Source organism: Sphaerodactylus townsendi, linkage group LG11, assembly GCF_021028975.2.
Source record: "Sphaerodactylus townsendi isolate TG3544 linkage group LG11, MPM_Stown_v2.3, whole genome shotgun sequence".
Taxonomy (NCBI): Eukaryota; Metazoa; Chordata; class Lepidosauria; order Squamata; family Sphaerodactylidae; genus Sphaerodactylus; species Sphaerodactylus townsendi.
This window is the reverse complement of record NC_059435.1, coordinates 35006323-35018417: the sequence shown is the minus strand read 5'-3', so window position 1 is coordinate 35018417 and position 12095 is coordinate 35006323. Positions and strand designations below refer to the sequence as shown.

The 12095-nt window shown below is 39.6% G+C and overlaps 1 protein-coding gene across 3 annotated transcripts in view; it reads right to left on the bottom strand.

Moving 5' to 3' along the window:
- THRB (thyroid hormone receptor beta) overlaps positions 1-12095 on the bottom strand; it is a 221159-nt gene that overhangs the window by 130891 nt on the left and 78173 nt on the right. For all 3 annotated transcript variants that reach the window (XM_048510961.1, XM_048510962.1, XM_048510960.1), the window contains one exon: positions 332-369. The gene's annotated coding sequence lies outside the window, so the exon portion shown is untranslated. The remainder of the gene's footprint in view (positions 1-331; positions 370-12095) is intronic.

The following is a 12095-nucleotide window of genomic DNA, read 5'->3' as shown; positions in this document are numbered from 1 at the left end:
TTTAAAAATTAAGGACTTCTTCCAATATTCCATCAAATCTTTTGTATTTACCCAATCAGGAAGAGATGGAATTGGGAATATTTCCACATCCCTTGCAACCAAACTGCTCTTTCATTCCATTCTGTTTCAGGCTTTCAAATTCTGGGCTTCTACCAAGAAACTCAGAGTGGCATACATGCATAAGATATCAATACCATATGAAACTTCCCATCTTTTAGCATCTCATGATCTATGAATAGCCAGTCCTCCTACACTGTGAAACACCATCTTAAATGAGCATTTTTCAAGCTGAACACATTTTCAACTAAAGTATTCAACTGTGATCACTTACTTTGATCAGAAAGCTGAAGCACTGGCACCTCTTGCATGCTGCGGAGAGAAAATAATGAAGTAATGATTAAGTATTTTTGTACATACCACTTTCTGTCATAAATAGTTTCAATGCATACTCATTTGTGAAATACAGACTTTAGTCATAGAAACTAGGAAGGAAAGGGAAGGGAAGGGAAGGGAAGGGAAGGGAAGGGGGAAAGTGGCACTTTGGCAAAGCATCAGCCACTGAGACTGGCTTCTGCCAAGACAGGAAATTCTTGCTCAGCTTTAATTTTGCCTGCAATATTTATTAATGGATCAATATTTATTAATGGATTTAAGAAGCTAAGGAATGGGGGCATCTCTGGGTATTGGTTCCAATTTGTTACAGTTCAAAGAAGACAGCTATCATATTGGCAGAGCAACATTTGAAAGCATGCTGAAAAGCCAAGGAGGAACCGGGAGATAACCATTCCAAACCCAAATTCTTCTCCTGATTTTGATGAGCTCTCTTATAAGTCTATACATCAAAGGTAAGCAACAGAAGATGCCAGACCAAGTGATAATGATGCTGTCGCTCTCCATAGCAGGGTAGTAATTATCTCAAGAAAACAAAGTGCGCACAAGGTATAGAATTAAACAAATGAAACCGCCCTTCTTGTAAAACCACTGCTTTCATCAGTCATTTACCCATTATTTTCTGGAAATCTGCATGTTTAAATTGTTAACAATGGCATAAATATATATTCCATCAGAATATTTCTGCACCAAATCCAGTTGCTCATGAAAAAAGAAAGACCATAGAAAGAACAGAAGCAAGTCCAATGCAAACTGATGCCACATTGTTTTAGCAAGAATTCCAGACAGTAAATCCAATTTTTGCCAAGGACGTCATAGTCTCACAAGAATGAGAGATTAAACAGGAAACAAAGTCAGCTGCCATCTCTAAACTGTTTATTTAGTGCATATTATTTATTTATTTATTTATTTATTTATTTATTTTGTGTTTATTTATTTACTGATCCACACTTCATATAGCACCCACATGCAAAGCTGCAGTCAGTTTCACCAACTGACTCATGTCCCACATTTCAAATGTTTTTATATTATGCATATGAAGTCCACTAACACATCTGGCACATGAAATTAAGGAAAGATAACAAAAGGGAAATGGTCTGGTTGCTCAAACTTTAATGAATGTAAATAACCTACACTTCGAGGTACACAGTGCTAACTTTGCGAACTACATATTTTGTTCTTGCTTACGCATCCCTGTTAATGAGTATCACTCAGAAGAATCCAGAAACACAAGCTCCCATAAAATCCTGTGAATTCTCTATCACACCATACATAAACCTCACAGCCATTTCTCCAATCAAACACACACAGGTATGAGTGAGCATAAACTCATTACACCCTCCCCTGCCCAATACCAAGCATGGCCTCCCCTGCCCAATACCAACCCTCCCCTGCCCAACTTGATTTGATCTAGAATCCACTTATTTTTATTTTTGGTAGTCCATGATATCCATAAAACTCTCTTCCAACAAATTCATAAAAAGAATTAAATATCAATTAAGGACAGAAGGAAGGAACCTCACTGACATAAGCAGGAAAGTTGATTAATGGTTGGAAAAAATATGGGTCATCTAGTAATCAAAACCGTGAGAATTGGGGGATCTGTAAAGAGGCACAGAGAACTTGGGCTCCTTCCGCACATGCAGAATAATGCACTTTCAAACTGCTTTCAATGCTCTTTGAAGCTGTGCGGAATAGCAAAATCCACTTGCAAACAGTTGTGAAAGTGGTTTGAAAACACATTATTCTGCATGTGCAGAAGGGACCCTAGTTATCTCTTCTACCTCTACTTATTCTGATCTCATCTTTATGCATTTTCTTTTCAATTTTGTGGTATAAACAAAATATATTACATAGACTTGCAGCTTTTCCCCCTCTGTATCCCAGAATTCTCCATAAACAATAATATTGGACAGGCAGAAAAATTAAAGAGAACCAATACTTTAAAATCAATTAGTAAACAGATAATATGGCATAACACAGATTATAACAGCAAAAAGAGGGGAGAAAGGAATGAAGAAATGAAGAATCTGTTTCTCATACTTGCAGATGTTTATATCAAAACATGAGAAAGTTCCTTGGACCAACAGCAAATAATAGCCAAATATTAGCTTGGTGATGCTGAAGATGGCCTGGTCACCCCCTTCAAGGACAAGTTGCTCAGATTGAAGGGGGGTGTTATATCTGTCAGTTGTATAGTTGACAGTGGATCAGATCAGGATCCTTGATTCTTCAGCCAGAAGAATTGTAGGTTGTTTGTAAAATTCTTAGCTGGAATACCTATAGTTCCCTCCTCCCTATAGCAAATAAACTAGCCTTAGGAAACAGGATAAGTATACAGATCCCTCCCTCTCAGTACACATACAACTATTTCATACCACGTTTCAGCAAAAGAGGTAAGAAAGACGGTACGTTGAAAATGGGAAAGGACCTCAGTTTTCTAAGCTAGCACACAAAAACCTTCAACTATATTTATCCTTTTGTTTACCCAAGGGCTTGCATATTCAACCACACATATTTTCTGACTCACTCAAGTTTTCACATTCATTTAACAATCTAGAAACAGGAGAAGCCAAGCAACAACTTCTCTCTGAAGCTTAAGAGCCAGGCTTTCCACCACATGGCACGGATGACTTGTTTTTCTTAAAAACCCTGAACAGGAGGGTGGAAGAGCAAAAATTAGATCCAGAGCCCAAACCTGACCTGCTTCACAGAATTTCTTTTGCTTTTTACCCAACTGTGATCACATCTTTCTTACAAGTTGGATTTGTGAGTATACTACATATTTTATGGCATAATGTTAACAGGAAACTATTTCCCAATTAAATAAAAATAGTTACATGTGGGAATATACTAAATATAGACTTCTGCCCTTAGCCATGAAAATGAAGAGCACACAGTGACAGATTTAAAATTACCTACCATAACAGAATACAGGCCTGTTTACCCACAATGAAAGCCTAGACCATTTTGAATAATTCTACAATTCTAGATTTTGTTGTTTTCTATTTCCTACTATCCAAAATTAAGATGACTATACCTTATTTTAGGACTATTGCTCATTAGGCAGAACTCATGCTCTCCCCCAGTTCCTGAAAGCAGGGTTTCCAACCTTCAGGTGGTGACTGGAGTTCACCTAGAACAGGGGTAGGGAACCTGCGGCTCTCCAGATGTTCAGGAACTACAATTCCCATCAGCCCCTACCAGCATGGCCAATTGGCCATGCTGACAGAGGCTGATGGGAATTGTAGTTTCTGAACATCTGGAGAGCCGCAGGTTCCCTACCCCTGTCCATGAAGGCATGCTGTATTTTTCTTCTGTTATCACATTTTATTACAGTTTTTGAAATGTCTTGTTTATTGTCTTGCAGTGCCTACTATATTCTGATTTCCCTACTGTAATAAATTAAGAAAAAGATTAAATTGTATATTTTGACAATCTGGCTGCCAATGTTATGTTTTAATCACGCTATTGTTTTCCTGATCCTCTTAAGGGCTTTTTATACCTTGTTAAGAAGACATAGAAAAAAGTATTATTAAAAGCCTCTGGAATGAGCGGAATGAGGTATGAGATTGGTCTTTTTGCCAAAGCAATGAGATATGACTTCATATATGCTGTTTCAATGGATCTCAAGCTTAGACTAATTCAGCAAAAAAAAAATTGACCCAAAAAACATTTAGGATATATTGGACATCATAGGCTCTTTTAAGTAAAGGACTAAGTAAAGTGTCTAATTGCTGGCTTTGTAACTTACAAAACATGTTTCTTAAACATATGATCTAGGTCTGTCCAGTTATTTGGTCTTTTTGGGAGGAAGTAATTACTAAGATTGCTGATCTACCAGTAGTGGTTGGAGATCACCTGTTATTGCAACTGATCTCCAGGTGACAGAAATCAGTTCTAGTGGAAAAAATGGCTGCTTTGAAGGTGGACTGTAGGGCATCATTATATACCACAGAAGTCCCTCCCCTCCCCAAACCCCGCCCCTTTGAGGTTCCATCCCCAAAATCTCCAGATACTTTCTAATCCGGAGCTGCTAACCCCAGTAATTACCCATATCAATTTTGTATTACAATATCGTATATCCTTGACCAAAGAACAGTACTCCCCTTCTATCTGGGACTGTTGTCCTCTTCCACCAAGCGCGCAACTTCAGAAGGGAAGCACATGGACTGGTGAGGAAGGGACATGACACCCGAGGAGCCAGCCAGATCAGCTGAATCAACCCTGGCCATCAATGGGGTGACAGATGTCGCAGCCAGATCGCCTTCACATCCCAATTTTCTATTACAATATTCATAATTCAGAATGAATTGCCACCACCCATCCTTGTAACCATCAGTTATCCACTGACCTTTTGATTTTCTGTGAATTTTGGCTAGTGCAGTTTGTTGTTGACTCAAGAAATACTGCACCACGGTATACACACAGATATTAGTAATTTGGTTCCTATTCCAGGTTTGCTGAAGTAAATGAATGCAGTTGCTAACATGTGACAGCAGGAGTTTTTAATCCGAGCTCATTTGCTAAATTAGCATAATATACATTTCAAAACAGAAATGTAAAAGCCAGATCAGATAACATTTGGCACCAATTACCAGCATCTGGTGAGAGGAAATAAATGCAGGATGAAAAGGACTGTGAGTCCTGAGCAAAAGCATCTCAGCCTCTAGCACTTGTACCTCATTAACGATCAACCCCCTTTTCATAATTAAACTAAATGAAAGATGAAAAGAATGGAAGGCTTCTTCATCCTTTGACCCAGGACTTCTTTAAAAGTGTGGCTTAAGAGCAATAAATCACTGTCAGCGTTTGAGTTATGCATTCACTATTCAACAGTGAAACAAGTTGTTTCATAAAATGCCAGTTCCCATGGGCAAAATATGTAATCTAAAGATTGCTTTGGTCTGACCCAGCAGCACTGTGACCAAGATGCCATACTCGAAGCATTATAAAACTTGGTGATTCATGTGCCACCTCAAGCAGATCTCTGAAGAGGCAGCATATACATTTTGTAAATATAGGCTGATGATTTTGCAAATAACATTTTGATTTGACTGTTATGCCCAGTTCCAGATGTTAGATGTTGCAGTACCATGCTATCACAGTATGAACATGACTAGTATGAACATAGTATGAACTAGTATGAACTCCCACTCTGTTGCAGTGGTTCAAGGAAGCAATTCCTCCATTGTTCGAGGAATTGCTTCCTTGAACCACTGCAACAGAGTGGGAGTCCGATGATGCTAAGTACGAAATCCCTTTTATGCCAACAGGATCAAAGACACCCTTTGCCCAGTAATTCAAAAGCAAGACTACCAAGAGCCAGGGCTTATAAGCTAACACTGGATTCACTAATGACATCGATGTTTCATCCTCATGTACATACACTACATGTTTTGAAAAAGCAGACACTGCCACAGATTCCTCCCCAATGGCAAAGACAGGATTAAGAAAGTACAAGTAGTAGGATACACGCCAACCACAGTGTCATTCAGAAAAACATTGTGAGAGGATACTTCTCACTTGCTTTCCATACCATACTAAATATAAGGGAAGGGGGTGTCTCTGAATCATGTACGCACAATAATGGCACAGAATGATATAGTACTACACTGTTCTTTAACACATAGAGAAACCTATGAACCTACTTCTAACCACATGGCTAGCATAATGAGACTTCAGCTCTTTCTAAAATCCACTGCAATACTCCTAAGAACAACAGATAAGTTAACTGATTAACAATTACAATATGACCTTCAGACAACATAAGAAGAGCTTTGCATATATTATATCGAAGCCTCAAGTCATTGTATCAATGGGGGTTACTCAGGGCATCAGTGGGATTGTGTTGGATTTATAAAAAGGTGAACCAAATCCCATTTACCTTTCTCATGCAAAGGACTCTAATCAAGATAGATGGGGTGAAAACAAGGACATAGCAGGGCCTTGATTCTTCCTAACAGGCTGATCGGAGTCAGTAAGATGTCACAACACAGTACCAAACTATACTGGAATGACCACAAGAAGATTTATCTCATAGACTTAGAATTCACCGCACTAGCCACTAAATTCCTGAAACATTGAAACTTATTAGATAATTAAGCTGTTGGTTAATCAAAAGCAGAGAATTTCAGTCAGCTGCTATGTATTAACAGCCTGTAAAACTGAGACATTAAAAGGGGCATGAATATGGTTTGAAAATTAACAAAGAATGCTAGAAAACCTGATATGGCAATTCCACCCACAGAAGCATTTGCTCAGATGTATCTGCCAACTCCAAGAACAGCACATGGAATACAATTCTGTTGTCCTCAACAGATATAGATACAATTATTCAAATAAGCCAATTTGTGGAGGGGTAGGGAAGGGAAGAAGCTGAGTCAGAATATTCTTATTTGGACACAGTATATTTTCTTTCATTGTGTTTTCCTTGTCTTTCTTGTGTTCCCTTTTTTGTTCATGTTTTATAAAACATCAGTTCCAAGAGAGGCTAATTTATGTACACAGATCATCAGCTAGGGCTTCCTCATTACTGGGAGGAATATACAATTGACCTCTTTTGCGGAAATGCATGTTTTGTTCTGCAGTGATTTCAGTTTCGATTACTGAAATAATTCCTGAACATTTTATTGGATTTATCTTTGCAGAGATGTCTCAGAGTTAAACGAGTCCAGATTGTCTGACTCACCAATCTTCTCTAGGAAATTCAGCATCAATGTCTCCTCAACTATCTTAATTCTAAATTGGGGGGGGGGGTGTTAAATAAAAATAGAACATCTTGTTTTCTAATTTCTAGCTATGGAAAGGAAATAAAGAAAATAAAATACAATTTTGTCAATGCCACCTGTCAAACTTTATAGCTCACTTTATCCTGTTAATCATTGTAAACATTTCTCACATAGTAAACATTTCTCACACTATCCTGTGAAAAAGAACAAAACTGCTGTGATACATATCAGAATACATGAGTCACAAGCCCAAGTGTCCATCCCTGAGTATTTCAGTGTTTGATGACTCACACTGAATGTGTGAAGTTCTATCATTGAAACATATGGGGTTTAAGTGACCTCCAGGGGTATGCAAGCTCTTTCCATGATCTTTTCCCTGTGATGACCATTTTACATAGGCAAAACCATTGCCTGATAAACATGCACTTTTAAAAGTTTACACATTCTAATACTGTAATCCTAAAATATATATCCCTGGGAGTAAGTCCTGTTGAATTGAACTGAGTAGAATTCTGAGGAGATCTGCTTTGGATAGCTGTCTAAATGGCTTTTCCATATAGAACACAATTTAAACATCATAATAAACCATGGTTGGATAATGGTTTTGACACTTACAACACAAACAGTAAAAAAAACCCTGGAGTTACTGGTTGGTGTCCAACTGAGATTTCAAACCAGAGTATGTAAAATAGTTTGTACTAATTGTGTTTTGTTGAAAGACCACTTGACCATGGAAATGACAGTAAAGAAGAAGAAGAGTAGTAGTAGTTTGGATTTATATCCCCCCTTTCTTTCCTGTAAGGAGACTCAAAGGGGCTTTCAGTCTCCTTTCCCTTCCCCCCCTCCCCAACAACAAACACCATGTGAGGTGGGAGGGGCTGAGAGAGCTCCAAATAACTGTGACAAGTCCAAGGTCACCCAGCTGTCATGTGATGGAGTGCACAAGCTAATCCTCCACAGCTCTAGCGGCAGAGCGGGGACTCAAACCCGGTTCTCCAGATTAGGGTGCACCTGCTCTTAATCATTACACCATATCACTCCCTCTATGTCCTTCTGAGCCCTTTGGGGGTAGAGCGGTTTATCAAATTGAATTAATTAATTTAATTAATTAATTGGTGACAAGAAGCAGATAAATGCATGATGTATGTACAATGCATAATTTCTGCAGGATTTATTACTTCCCTCTGGAAGACTAACAGATTTTCTTTCACAATACACAGTTTAGTCAATGGTTTATTGTAATAGTCTGAAAATAGCTTATACCTGTATATGCCTGTAGTGCCCCCAAACAGCAGATCTGTATAACCTACTGTAATATCAGTAAAGAAGGGGAAACTAGGTGAAGGAAAAATGCTTTCAAAACAGCACAATATACATTCATGTTCATAATTTTCATGTGAATCAGAGCGGACGTTATTCAGCACGTTCTCAACCACCAGTTCAAGTAAAGGTCTGCCCTTGAGGTTGTTATATTCATAACAAGTATTCTGTTCTGGGTTGTTCTGGGTGGACATGTTGGCAGTTCCTCTTGCTGTAGAGATCCTTCTCATTCTCCTGCACATTTTCAACATTAGCATTATCAGAGAAGCACAAAATGAAAGCAATAGCCAGTGTGATGTAGTATTTAGGATACTGGGTTGGGACCAGAGAGACCGAAATACAGATTTCCATTCAGTTTGCTGTGGCAGTCACACACTCTCGACATACATTACAGTGTTATTTTGATGGTAAAATGGGGAAGAAAAAAGCACATACATCATTCTGAGCTCCTTGGAGAAAGGGCAGGATAAACATGTACTTATAATAACCAGGTTAGCAATTTACAGTCTCAGGTGGGCAGGTAAGCATTTTTTTAAGCATCAAAGTTAGCCCAAGCAAAGTTTTAAAGATGCAAGAGCACTTACATAATATGTGACCACACAGGTGTCTTCAGGAGGAAGGATCTAATGGGAGTACTTGTGGATCCCTGGAATCCTAAAATCACTGATTTTTTTTTTAATTGTACTCTCTCACACACACTTCCAACCAGTTAATAAGAGGCAGTGGATGACTCCTAGTGAGATAACAGCAGGCTCTGGCTGCCAAGCCTGGACTCTCGGCACAGCTGTGGGGGAGAACTTTGTGGGCCAGCTGGCAGCTCAGACTAATACTGCTTGTTCTGCTCTAATGATGCAGCTTCTGAAAATTTTACAAGATTTACAAGGCAGATTCTATGTAAAAGGTGTGAACCACAGCCTGAGAATTACTTTAATCTGTATTAGAATGCTATAATCTGAATATACAGTCTGTCATTGTAGAATGGACAAATAAAAACATTTTCTTTGAGGTAAGCTCTGAAATACATTACCCCCTACTATGGCATAAATTGCCCACAGGCAAAACTCACTGCTATTTCTCATTGCTTCATCACCATACAAAGGGAATATAGTTGATAGTCTGTGATGCCACTGGCCAAGAAGCCAGGTGATCTGCAGTTATATTTTTTTAACTTTTATTAGGCATAGGATAAAACAACAGACTAACAATAACAACAATAAAAGGTTATTAGGTGATCAACAGGAGTGCACAGTTGTTGATAAAGCTGTTGCCAAAAACTTTGCTACGTCTGCAGTTCTTTTAGTGTAGCAGTCATTCAAAAGCAGACTTAGTGTGTCTTGGTCAGAAGTGGCAAGTCACGAATTAATGTGAGGTTTAATGTAGAGACTCCTGAATTCTGTGTGGCGAGAACAATACAAGAGTATATGAGCAGTTGTTTCTACTTGGTTGGTAAAAGTTCTTGCTTGTAACGAGACCTGCAGGAATCTGCCATGGAGAACAGTTATAATTAACAGACCCCCCTCCCTCCCACATGTATTTCTTCTGATATCCTTGTGTGACCATATTTAAATATTTGTCACAGGAAAGTTTTAGACTTAGACAAGCCTTTATTGGCATTCCAAAATACAATAAAACAATTGTCCATAAAAGACAGATAGATACAGGAGCCATTTAGAGTCTTATCAATAGTTTAGTCCAAATGGACTCATCAAAAGTGCCATTCCTATACACCTCTCCACAGACCAGACTGAAAACCCACCAACAGAGCCCAGGCATCACAACAGCATACAGTATCAACACTCCACTATAAAACACAGAGTTTGTTAGAGTGGCACCTAACACAGAACAAGGGATAGGGGGTGAGGAAATGGGCAAACAATTGATTTGACTCTCATAGGTTGCTACAGCCTTCAGTTGTCACTCCATCTGGCAATCAATAACAAAACTACGACATCTCTCAATGAATCACCCACAGGTTATTTGACTTTGGAGGACCGTGAACCCAAAGGTTGCTGGCAGAGGTAGGCACTGTATACCAGTAGCAAATAGTTAATGTAAGCAACATTGTTGTTGTTATGATGATAGCAATCTAATGCTTAATATCCATCTAGCGTTGTGCCTATAATCTTTAAAAAATATTTTGCTATGCTTTCACAAAAGTAAGGATCAAGATTATCTAAGATTAAAAGAATCCTAAGGGCATCAGTTAAATGATTGTATAGGAGTGAAGCAATGATGGGTTGGGTCATTCTGATCTTGGCAAATCTTGCACAATGAAACAGAGTGTGCTCCAGTGTTTCTACTTGGCCTGAATTGCATGGGCATAGCCTCTTTTGTTTATCTATGCGTTGGTATCTGCCTTTAAGAAGCATAGAGGGCATTAAATTGAAGCGGGCCAAGGTTGTTGCTCTTCTGTGCCTTGGATTGGTAAGCCAGAAAAGGTAGTTGGCTGTATGTCCTTGTTCAAAAGGGATAAGCAAATTTAGAGGAGAAAGTTTTGCTTCTTAGGCTTATTTCCTAGACAGGCACAAACATATTGCTAAGTCATTCCAGATTTCCAAGTGTTTTTGGGAAATAGCCACAATCATAAATCCTTCCTGCTGTTGGTTTGAAGGAAAGTGTGCTTCACAAAAAGCTGTTCCATGGCACGAAAAACAAGTTTTGCTGACTGTGTTTCTTATACTGACCATATTATCGTCACAGCTAAAAATATGAAACAAAGCTAAGGCTGAAAGAAACAGCACCATGACTTCTTTAAAAACAGAGGCCCTTTCCGCACATGTGTGGAAACGCACCTGGGACCGTTCGCACGCTAGCATGCACGCAGCCCTGACTTCCCCTGCAGCCGGAGAGGCGGCTCCGCAGTGGTCCCCCTCCACTCACCTTCTTGTAAAGCATCCCTCTGGAGGACTGCAGATACCTGCCCACGCTGCCCTGCGATCTCCAGAGATTGCAGGGCAGTGTGGGCGGGTCTCTGCAGCCCTCCAGAGGGATGCTGCACAAGAAGGTGAGCGGAGCCCAAGGGGAAGGCAGGGGCTTCCCGGCGGTGCAGTTCGCACCGCGTCGCGGGGAAGACGCTGTTTATCATAACATTGAGTGAGGTTTTCAGGGGCAGCTTCATGCCGCCCAGGGAAAGCCAGGACGGCGCTGCTGTGCAGCAGCAACGCATCCTGTGCAAACACTCTCCCAGGGATGCTGTATTTGGCCTGTGCGGAAAGGGCATAAGGCATAGAAGATTTAAATAAAAGGAAGAATGTGGGATTATGGGCTAAAATGGCCAGAGGACTATGTGTGCAGAACTGGGAGAAAATAATTGAGATGCTACATCTGGATTAATACAAAGATCGAACTGGAGCTCTTCCGAGAAAATGCTTTATTTCTGATGTTTATATTCCAGAGGTATAAACCCAATCGTTCATGAACAAAATTAAATGTATTCCAAGCTGTTGCTTGGCCATGGCAAAAGCCTCCCCATTCACCACCAACCCCATAAGGCCACTGCCTAACCATAACAGAATTGGCATTGCTTCAATTAACATATTCTCTTTTGTAAATCTGTAAGGTAAAAGCTTGTCTCAGTGTAAAGACAAACACTTTGCTGTAGGCTCCCAGCTACACATCACAGCACTGATTTATCACAGTACTCACCTACACCAA